This window comes from Leucoraja erinacea, chromosome 20 (genome assembly GCF_028641065.1).
Source record: "Leucoraja erinacea ecotype New England chromosome 20, Leri_hhj_1, whole genome shotgun sequence".
Lineage (NCBI taxonomy): Eukaryota > Metazoa > Chordata > Chondrichthyes > Rajiformes > Rajidae > Leucoraja > Leucoraja erinaceus.
Genome location: NC_073396.1, coordinates 14,177,908 through 14,187,844, shown reverse-complemented (window position 1 = coordinate 14,187,844; position 9,937 = coordinate 14,177,908).

Genomic DNA, 9,937 nt, shown 5'->3' with positions numbered 1-9,937 from the left:
AGAAGATGAGGAGAAATTTCTTTAGTCAGAGGGTGGTGAATCTGTGGAACTCTTTGCCACAGAAGGCTGTGGAGGCCTAGTCAGTGGATATTTTTAAGGCAGAGATAGATAGATTTTTGATTAGTACAGATGTCAGAGGTTCTGGGGTGAAGGGAGGTAAATGGGGTTAGGAGGGAGAGATAGGTCAGCCTTGATTGAATGGTGGAGTAGTCTTGATTGCCCGATTGGTCTAATCCTGCTCCTATGACATGAATTTATACAGCCATCTTGATTTGTCTATGCAATGTTGGTGTAGTGGGAGAACAGGTATCCATATATCAATATCTGAATAAACAGCCATCGTAGTGATAATTACATTGGAAAGTAAATTAAATTATCTTCGGCAAACACAATCACTCCACATGGTACCAAGACATGGCTGAGGGCACTGGGTGCAGCAAATGTGACCATACAGTAACCTGGCTGTTGTACTGAAGACTTGCACTCCAAAACTATCTGCAGTTCTTCACAAGCTGTGTTGGTGGAGTTCCAATACTGGCCACTGCCTGACACCATGGAACATTGCCCAGGTATATGTCCAGTTCACAAAAAACAAGATAATCATTCCAGCAGTTTGCCACCCACAAAATTACTGTCTACCTCCAATTGCTAGCAAAATGATGGAAGGTACCATCGATAATGCAAACAGAGACCAAAGAGCTGCATCCCAGAGGTGAACTGAGGGTGACTGCCCTTGATATCACAAGAATATTTGCCCAAACATGACACGAAGAATCCCTGCTAAAACTGGTCAATGGGGAAAAGCACTTCAATGGTTGAAATGAAAAATGTCACAAGGAAAATTGTCCAAGGTCAACCGTCCCAGCCCCAGGTTATCACTGCAGTCGTTTCCCCAGCCAGTATCAGCAGTCCATTCTCCTCATCAATAATTTTTCCATCTTCCAAGTTTAGAATTCGGGATGTTCGCTGATGTTCAGATCCAGTCACTGCCCCTCAGTCCATGGATACATGTATCAGGACCTGGACAGCATACAAGCATGATATAGTATATGGCAAGTAACATTTACACCGTCACTAAATTGCTAAACAATGGCCATCTTCATCTGGAGACAGTCTAACCACCAATCTTTGACAACAATGACATTATCAATACTCCACATCAACACCCTGGGATCAATATTGACAAGAAACTCAACTGGGTGGGCCTTCTCAGTACAGTCGCTACAAGAGTAGCCCAGAGGCTATTCTTATATTCCTTATATTATAATAAGATGTCACATATTATTATAAGTTGTACCACTTAATTGTATTCTGTATTAAGTGACCCGCCTCCTAGAAATTCAGTTTTTCCACTATCCACAAGGCACAAATCAGGATTGTGATGGAATACTCTCCATGGCCTAGATACATACAGCTTCAGCAAGCCGAAGAAGCTTAACATACAGATGCTCTCAACATATAAAACATTTCTGAACAAGCAAGTGAATTGCAAAACATCGAAAACTCTTGACCAAGTGCTGGAAACAGGATTATTAGAGATGGGCCCTTGATGGTTGGCATGGGTGTAGTGGGCTGAAGGGCCTGTTTCCGTCCATTTGACTATCAATCTCTAGAGCGATAATTGCAGAGTGGACAGTTGGAGTGAAGGGTTATTGCAGTTAGTTCTGTGGGCTGTAGGTAAACCATGTACAGGTTCTGTCCTGGGCCTCCTCCATGGCCAGAGTAAGTTCCACCGCAAATTGGAGGAGCAGCACCTCATATTTTGTTTGGGTAGTTTACACCCCAGCGGTATGAACATTAACTTATCTAATTTCAAGTAGTTCCTGTTTTCTCCTCCCCTTCTCAGCTCTCCCTCAGCCCACTGTCTCTGCCTCTTCCTTTCTTCTTCCCGCCCCTTCACATCAGTCTGAAGAAGGGTCTCAACCCGAAACGTTGCCTATTTCCTTCGCTCCATAGATGCTGCCTCACCCGTTGAGTTTCTCCAGCATTTATGTCTACATTCGATTTTCCAGCATCTGCAGTTCCTTCTTAAACAAATATATTTAGCATCAGGTATTTAATGGGTAATTTAATTTGACGGGAATGATTCAACGCCACACTCCCTCTCGCACTGCAACGCTTTACTGCATCACTGTATAGAGTCGGTAATCGGCAGCCCTGAACATTGCAAATTAGTGGGTTAAAGTCAGCACAGTACACTGCAAACGCAGTCAAACGATTGATGTGTATGTCAGCTGCACCCAATGTTTCACTGCGAAATATTCACTTTTCATTTACGTCGTTAGGGCTCTGCTGTGTCCTGTGTCTAAAGAAAGATTTGCAATTGTTGTTACAGATTTGTACAGAGTACATCTGTCCCCTCAGGTGTCTCTATGGAAATGGCCACAGTTCTGAGACTGTATGAAAACACATGCTGATGTAGCGACTTTGTAAGTGTGAGCACAGCGTGACCATGAGAGGACAATGCACTGCATTTACATACCTGCTGTGGCAATAGATAATCTGGTGCAAATAGAAAGCTCAAGAGAACAGCGCGGTAGGAATGTGGCAGAGGCCGAACGAAGCAGCTTCCAGTTGATACAAGCCTGACCTTTGCGCTCTGTCAGGCTACCTTTGTTAAACAGTTATTCTCACTCTCTCTCTCTCTCTCTCTCTCTCTCTCTCCCTCTCTCTTCTGGACTCTTCATTCGGTAAATGACTTTAACGTTACTTTAGAGCCTGGTAATAGATAATGCAGTGTACTTTAGAGATACAGCGTGGAAACAGGCCCTTCGGCCCACCGAGTCCGTGACCGACCAGCGAAAACCCTGTACACTTGCACTATCCGACACTCAATGAACCTACAAACTTGCACGTCTTTGGAATGTAGGAGGACACCCGGAGAAAATGCACGCTGGTCCCGGGGAGAATGTACAAACTCTGTACAGACAGTATCCGTGGTCAGGATCGAACCCGGGTCCCCAGCGATGTAAAGCAGCAACTCTGCCGCTGTGCCACTGAACGCCATATATATGGAAACATAATTCTCCTTGGATACCACTTCATAAACTTATTATTTCTAAAAGGACATAATTTCCAACCTCCAAGAAAATCTAGAAACAAGGAACTGCAGATGCTGGTTTACAAAAAAAAAGGACACAAAGTGCTGGAGTAACTCAGCAGGTCTGGCTGCATCTCTGGAGAACATGGACAGGTAACGTTTGGCTCAAGTCCCTATCCACTGATAGCTGACATTCCGGGTCGAAGCATCACCTATCCATGTTTTCCAGGTATGCTGCCTGACCCTTTGAGTTATTCCAACATTTTGTGTCCTCCATGAAAATCTTATTCTTGTACACTTTGCAGACCTGTGACGTACTTCTGTGCAAACATAAACTGGAACCAGCATTTGCATTAAACTCCTCACTCAACTGCTAGACATCCCAAGGTACCTTGTAGGCTGTGAAGTCACACTTTTAATGGCACATGTGCACCCTGGCAATTAAAGGCAGTAGGGCATTGTTCCCAAGTGAAGAGGAGATGACAGGGGGAAAATGCTGTGTTTAAGCAGTCTGAAGAAGGTTCTCGACCCGAAACGTCACCCATTCCTTTTCTCCAGAGATGCTTCCTGTCCGCTGAGTTACTCCAGATTTTTGTGTCTATCTTCAGTTTAATCCAGCATCTGCAGTTCTTCCTGTAAAGTAGAAAGTTCCTCCTGGCCAGAGTGGATGGGAAGATCATTGACTGTGTGTCAAAGTGATAGCTCCACAGATTTCTGGAAAGGAAGAAACCAAAGGAAAGACTTCATTTCATCAGGCTCCAGCTTTTTGTGTCTACCTTTGGTTTAAACCAGCATCAGCCATTCCTTCCTACACATCCCAGACATGACCGGACCGGCACAGATCTGAAGGCAAAATGTACATCTCATTTCTGTGCTGGACGTGTCTTCCAGACGCACAGATTGTGTCGCGTGGGGGCCGCTGCAGGTGAGCCAACATTGTGGCATCGCATCTGTTTTCCCAGGACAAGCTAGTAGAGGCTGGGCAGCAGGACAATAGCCTGCTCCCGGAAATAAAGGCATCGGCTTTCCATTTATACGCCAGAACCTGCTGATTCTCCAGCTGGTGAGACAGAGGTCACCAGCAAGCCAAGGAAGAGAAAAGAAAGAAACTAAACCAGTTCTGAATGTTAACCCTTGGGTTGCCGCACAGACAGAGGGATGCTGTGCTTTGTGCTTGTCTGTTAAACAGATACCTGGGCTTGCCAGCGCCGATTGTCCAGTGTCCAGGATGGTCCAAATGGTACCTGTCACCTTCAGTCCCATCGAATGACCTTCAACCCATCTCAAATATTTCTGACACCAATCATAACCTACTCAAAGGATTTGAGAAAAATTGGTTATTTCCTTTTAAATGCTTTTTAAATCTTTCTCCCAGAGATTCATCTTTATTTTTGACATCAAAATGCTGGGAATCATCAATGTCCAGAAACTTAACTAGGCCAGCCATATCTGTACCATGGCTACAAGAGGAGTTGCCTATAGTACATCACTCTCCTCCTGACACCCCAAAGTCTCTCCACTATCTGTCATAATAAGGCTCTAGACATGTCTACTGTTTATCCGGTGCCTCCTAGAAGACTCATTGCGGAACAAGCAGATTCCCTAATCCTTTCTCTTCCCAGGAATGTACGTGCCTGCAAATTCAATTGTATTACAGTGCTCTACCTGTGTCGTACAATTGGAAATCAATTCTTCCATGTGTGAAGCATAACAACACCAATTTCAGTGCCATTCTGTTGCACTTAGGGAAGTCGACCAAGACCTCTGACTAGGCTGTCCTTGTCACCCTGAGAAAGACAATCATGATTGTGGCATTCATATTGTGATATTCATAGAAAGCCCGTGCCAACCATTAACCACACACTTTACCGATTCAGATTAGTTTATTCTAGTATACACTAGGGTGCAATGCAATTTATTTTGCACCCTAGTCATCCTACCAGTTCCACCATTCATATCCCTGTATCCCTTTTTTAATAATTTCTTCTCCAGCCATCAATGGGCCATTATGTGCTCTCCCCTTCCTTGGTCATCTGTTGCCGGCCCTGAATTGTTCTGACCTATCCCTACCTCCAGTTCCCCCCCCCCCCCCCCCCAAACCATCTCTAATTTGGTAAAGTGTGGGGGGAAGGGGGGGGACCCAACTGTTATCTATCCGTGTTGTCCGGGAGACCCCTGGCCATTGAGTTACTCAGCACTTTGCGCCTGTTTTGGGGCCTTCACCGTGGAGCGGCCTCTTCCAGCCTGAACGACCCGAAGGCTCGGGCGAAGGCGGAGGTTGTTTAGCTGCGGATCTTTAGTTTACTCACCATCGTGGGGCTGGCCGATCCTCGGACAGTGTGGGGAGCGGCGGTGACTCGCTGCTTTGGTGCAACTCCTGGGGCCCGCAGGCTCCAGCAACGCAGCCCAAGGTCCATCAAAAAGGTAGGGACATCGGGAGCACTGGGTCTCTGGGAGGAGAGGAGAGAGACAGCTTCCTGATAACCCGGGAAGAAACTGTCCCCGAGCTGGTGTCACGGGGTTTCACACTTTTGCCACCGGGACAGTACATCACCCGGCGCGGCCAGCATGGCTATTTCTGATAATATTTCAACCTTCCTGATTCACTGTGAACCTTGGACTTTCAGTCACAGGGAGAATGGGAAAATAAACCAACAGACCTGGAGGTTGGGATTAAATCCAGGTCATTGTGGGACTCATCAATCGCCCGCCTGGGGCTTGGGACATCGGGAGACTTATCGGAGGCAACACCACGGAGAGAGAAGACTTGCCTTCCAAAATCTTCACAGTGGCTTCAACTAAGACTGTGATGGATGTTTTTGTAGAATTTAATTATGTGTATGTCTGTAAGACAGTGTCCTTGTTTGTATGGCTGTGGAAACAACATTTCGTTTGAGTCTCACTGGGGCTCAAATGATAATAAATTTGTATTGTATTGTATTGTAATTTCAGTCTGAAGAAGGTTTCCGACCCAAAACGTTATCTATCCGTGTTCTCCAGAGATGATACCTGACCATTGAGTTACTCCAGCACTTTGCGTCTATTTTTGAGTTTTCAAGTTCATTTTGTCTCTTCCACCTTCCAGAAGAAGAGACAAAGGCGAAGGGGGAGGTTGTTTAGGTTGTAGTTTTGTTTCGTTAAGTTTATTTTCATGTGTACCGAGAAACCGATCCATTTACAGTGTGTAGATACATGATAAGGGTATAATGTTTGGTGCAAGGTAAAGCCAGCAAAGTCCAATCAAGGACAGTCCAAGGATCATCAAAAAGGTAGATCGTAGTTCAGCACTGCTCTCTGGATGAGGTAGGAAGATTCAGTTGCCTGATAACAGCTGGGAAGAAACTGTCCCCGAATCTGGTGGTGTGAGTTTTCACACTTCTATACCTTTTGCCTGATGGGTGAGAGGAGGAGAGGGCGCGGCCAGGATTGATGCTATTTTTGATAATATTTCCAACCTTCCTGATGCACTGCACCATGAAGTTGGATTAGATGGAAAGAAGTGGTGAGTCTATGATGGACTGGACTGTGTTCACCACCAAACTGCACAATTAAGGGATGTGGGAGAAAACTGGAGTGCCGGAGGGAAATTTATCCTGTCACAGGGAGAAAGTGAAAATGCCACACCAACAGACCTGGAGGTTGGGATTAAATCCAGGTCATTGGAGTGGTGAGCACTGGGTGGCAATGAGCTATCCCATCCTGCATGCTTCTGAGACATGGACTACTTATCGGAGGCATCAAACCACGGGGGAGATATCACTACCTCTGCAAAATCTTCCAAAGTTCTCTAACAAATTAAGATAAATAAGGTCAGTGTGTTTTTCTAGGCCAACATTCCCAGCATCGGGACCTTAGATATGGTCAGCCATTTGTCATGGGCAGGCCACATTCTTACAATGCCTAACTCCAGCTTTCAAATGGACTGTTTATTCAATGGTCTATCGCATGGAGAGAATGCTAGGTCGGCAAAAGGAACTATTCAAGGAGCGCTCAAAGCCTCCCTGAGGAAATGCAACATCCCACCTATGCTTGGGAATCCCTGACCCGTGGCCACTCAAAGTGAAGAAGGAGCATTTGTGATGATGCTGAGAAACCAGAAGTGCTCATGTTTGTGGTACTCAGAAGTTCAGAGTAGACGGTAGAGATTCACGTCACCTCCTAATCTACCCATCCACCCACCCTACCTGTGGTAAAATCTGCAAGTCCTACATTGACTTCATCAGCCATCTCCAAACCTATGGATCTTAGGGAAGCAAGTCACTCAAGGAAGGGGTGGCGTGGTGGCGCAGCGGTAGAGTTGCTACCTTACAGCGCTAGAGACTTGGGTTCAATCCAGACTCTGAGTGCTGTCTGTACGGAGTTTGTATGTTCTCCCCGTGACCATGTGGTTTTCCTCCAGGTGCTCCGGTGTCCTCCCACTCACCAAAGATGTACAGATTTGTAGCTTAATTGGCTTCGATAAAGGTTGTAAATTGTTCCTAGTGTTTAGGATAGTGTTAGTGTGTGAGGATCGCTGGTCAACGCAGGACTTGGTGGGCAGTAGGGCTTGTTTCCGCGCTGTATCTCTCGTTCTCTATCACAAGGCTCTGCCTAAAGAGGTTCTTTTGGAAGATGCTGTGATTGCTTTGTTATCAGTTTCATCTAATAGTCGGCTCCATCTAGTAAAAGTAGAAGCACTTCACACAATGCTGAACTGTGAGTCTTGTCTCTACACAATATTAGCACAGGTGGAACATCCAGATAAAGATAGAGCGTCAATGGTAAAATTGCAGAAGAAGCTATTAGTTTCAGAAGCCCCATTCCAGGGAAAGGAGGCACACTGGCACAGCCTAGAGCTGTGGTCTCACTGCCACAGTGATCTAGGTTGAATCTTGACCTCCAAAGCACTTTATGTGGAGTTTGCACATTCTCCCTGTGACCATGTAGGTTTCCCCAAAGTGCACTGGTGTCTTCCCACATCCCAAGAGTGTAGGTAGAAACCAAAGACAACGGCAGATTCACCAGTCAAACCTGCCCTGTCATTGTGACCCCTTCATTCATAGCAGAGTAGATCAGAAACCGAGGAGAGTTCAATAAAATTAATATAGGGTTAATATAAATGCAGGTGCAATGGTTGTCAAGTGCTTGGTGCTCTGTAACCAGTTTGATTTGGAATCGGGAGCCAAGATCTACCGCAGGAAGAGAGAGGTCATGCTCTTCGACAACTGGCCCGACCAATCGCCCGTCCCCTTCACCATGAGGTCTAACTACATGAAGGTTCTGGGGATCTGAGACAGAGGAGCCAAGGCTTTAGACTTTAGAAATACAGAATGGAAACAGACTCTCCGCGCTGACCAGCGATCACCTTGTACACTAGGCCTATCATACATACTGGGGACAATTTACAGAAGCAAATTAACCCACTAACCTGTACGTCTTTGCAGTGTGGGAGGAAACCAGGGCACCTGGAGAAAACCCAAGCGGTCACAGGAAGAACGTACAAACACAGACAGCACCTGTAGTCAGTATCAAACCCAGGTACCTCTGTCATTGTAAGGCAGTAATTCGTCCAGAGTAACCAACGTTGCGCACCAATTTTCTATCCCCCATTAGAGACTATTCTCTATGATTCTAATGCCCCTGTCCCACTTAGGAAACCTGAATGGAAACCTCTGGAGTTCCAAAGGCATGCAGGTTTGTAGGTTAATTGGCTTTCATAAATTGCCCCGAGTGTGTAGGATGCAAAACTGGAATAACATAGAACTAGTGTATGGATAATTGATGTGGACAGTTTCCGAAGGGCCTGTTTCCATGCTAATGAATATCTCCAAAATTAACTAAACTGGACTTTGTCTCTGGATCAGCGGGGTCTGCATTCATGCTCCACATCAAGGCCTCAAGGAATTACTCAACATGTCAGGCTGCGCCCAAGTAGATGGTGACTGAGTTAACATTTCAGGTTGTGATGAAAATTGTCATTGACTTGAAACATTAATGCCCCTGTCCCACTTAGGAAACCTGAACGGAAACCTCTGGAGACTTGCAGGTGGTTGTTCGGAGGTTGCAGGTAGTGGAAGCAGCTAGTGGAAGCAGGTAGGGAGACTGACACAAACCTCCGGGAACCGCACGGAAACCTTGGGTGGGGCGCAAAGTCTCCAGAGGTTTCCGTTCAGGTTTCCTAAGTGGGACAGGGGCATTAGAGTACAAGCCAACGGAATACTAAAACATGATCTAAAAATCAAAGCAGTCTTTATAAACAAAATCCATTAATATATAAGGAATCACATATTACATGTTTTATAATGATACTCCATGCTCTGCACAATGCAGTCCCAGCCGTTTCTAGCAATGGTAATTTATCGGTTAACGGAGGCGTTGATATCATTCAGCTTCAAAGGTAGATAAAAAATACTGGAGAAACTCATAGGGAGAGGCAGCATCTATGGAGCGAAGGAAATAGGTAACATTTCGGGTCGAGACCCTTCTTCAGACTGATGTGAGGGTGGGGTTGTGGGAAGAAGAGATTTTTCAGCATCTGCAGTTCCTTCTTGACCATTCAGCTTCATGATGCATTTACAATGCCTGTGTCAATAACAGGTTTTCCATGTGATGGAAATGGTTGGGGAAGATTCGCCCATTTGATGCATCTTAAGTGGAGCAGTCAAGAGATCAGAGATGCAACTATCCAGATAATGGAAGCTATTTATAGCCTTTGCCGCTTTTAGAAAGTTAAAATTAGAACTAGCACAGGTGGGACAAAAAAATCAGACGTTATCCTCCCCGTGGGACTGAATTGTGAAGAGGTAATGGAAGCGAATGTGGCTCATTGCCAAACTAGGAGGGGTTATGAAGAGGGCAACCTCGAACGTCGACACCAACAAATTTGCTGAATGGCAAAATATACAGGATTGTTTCAAA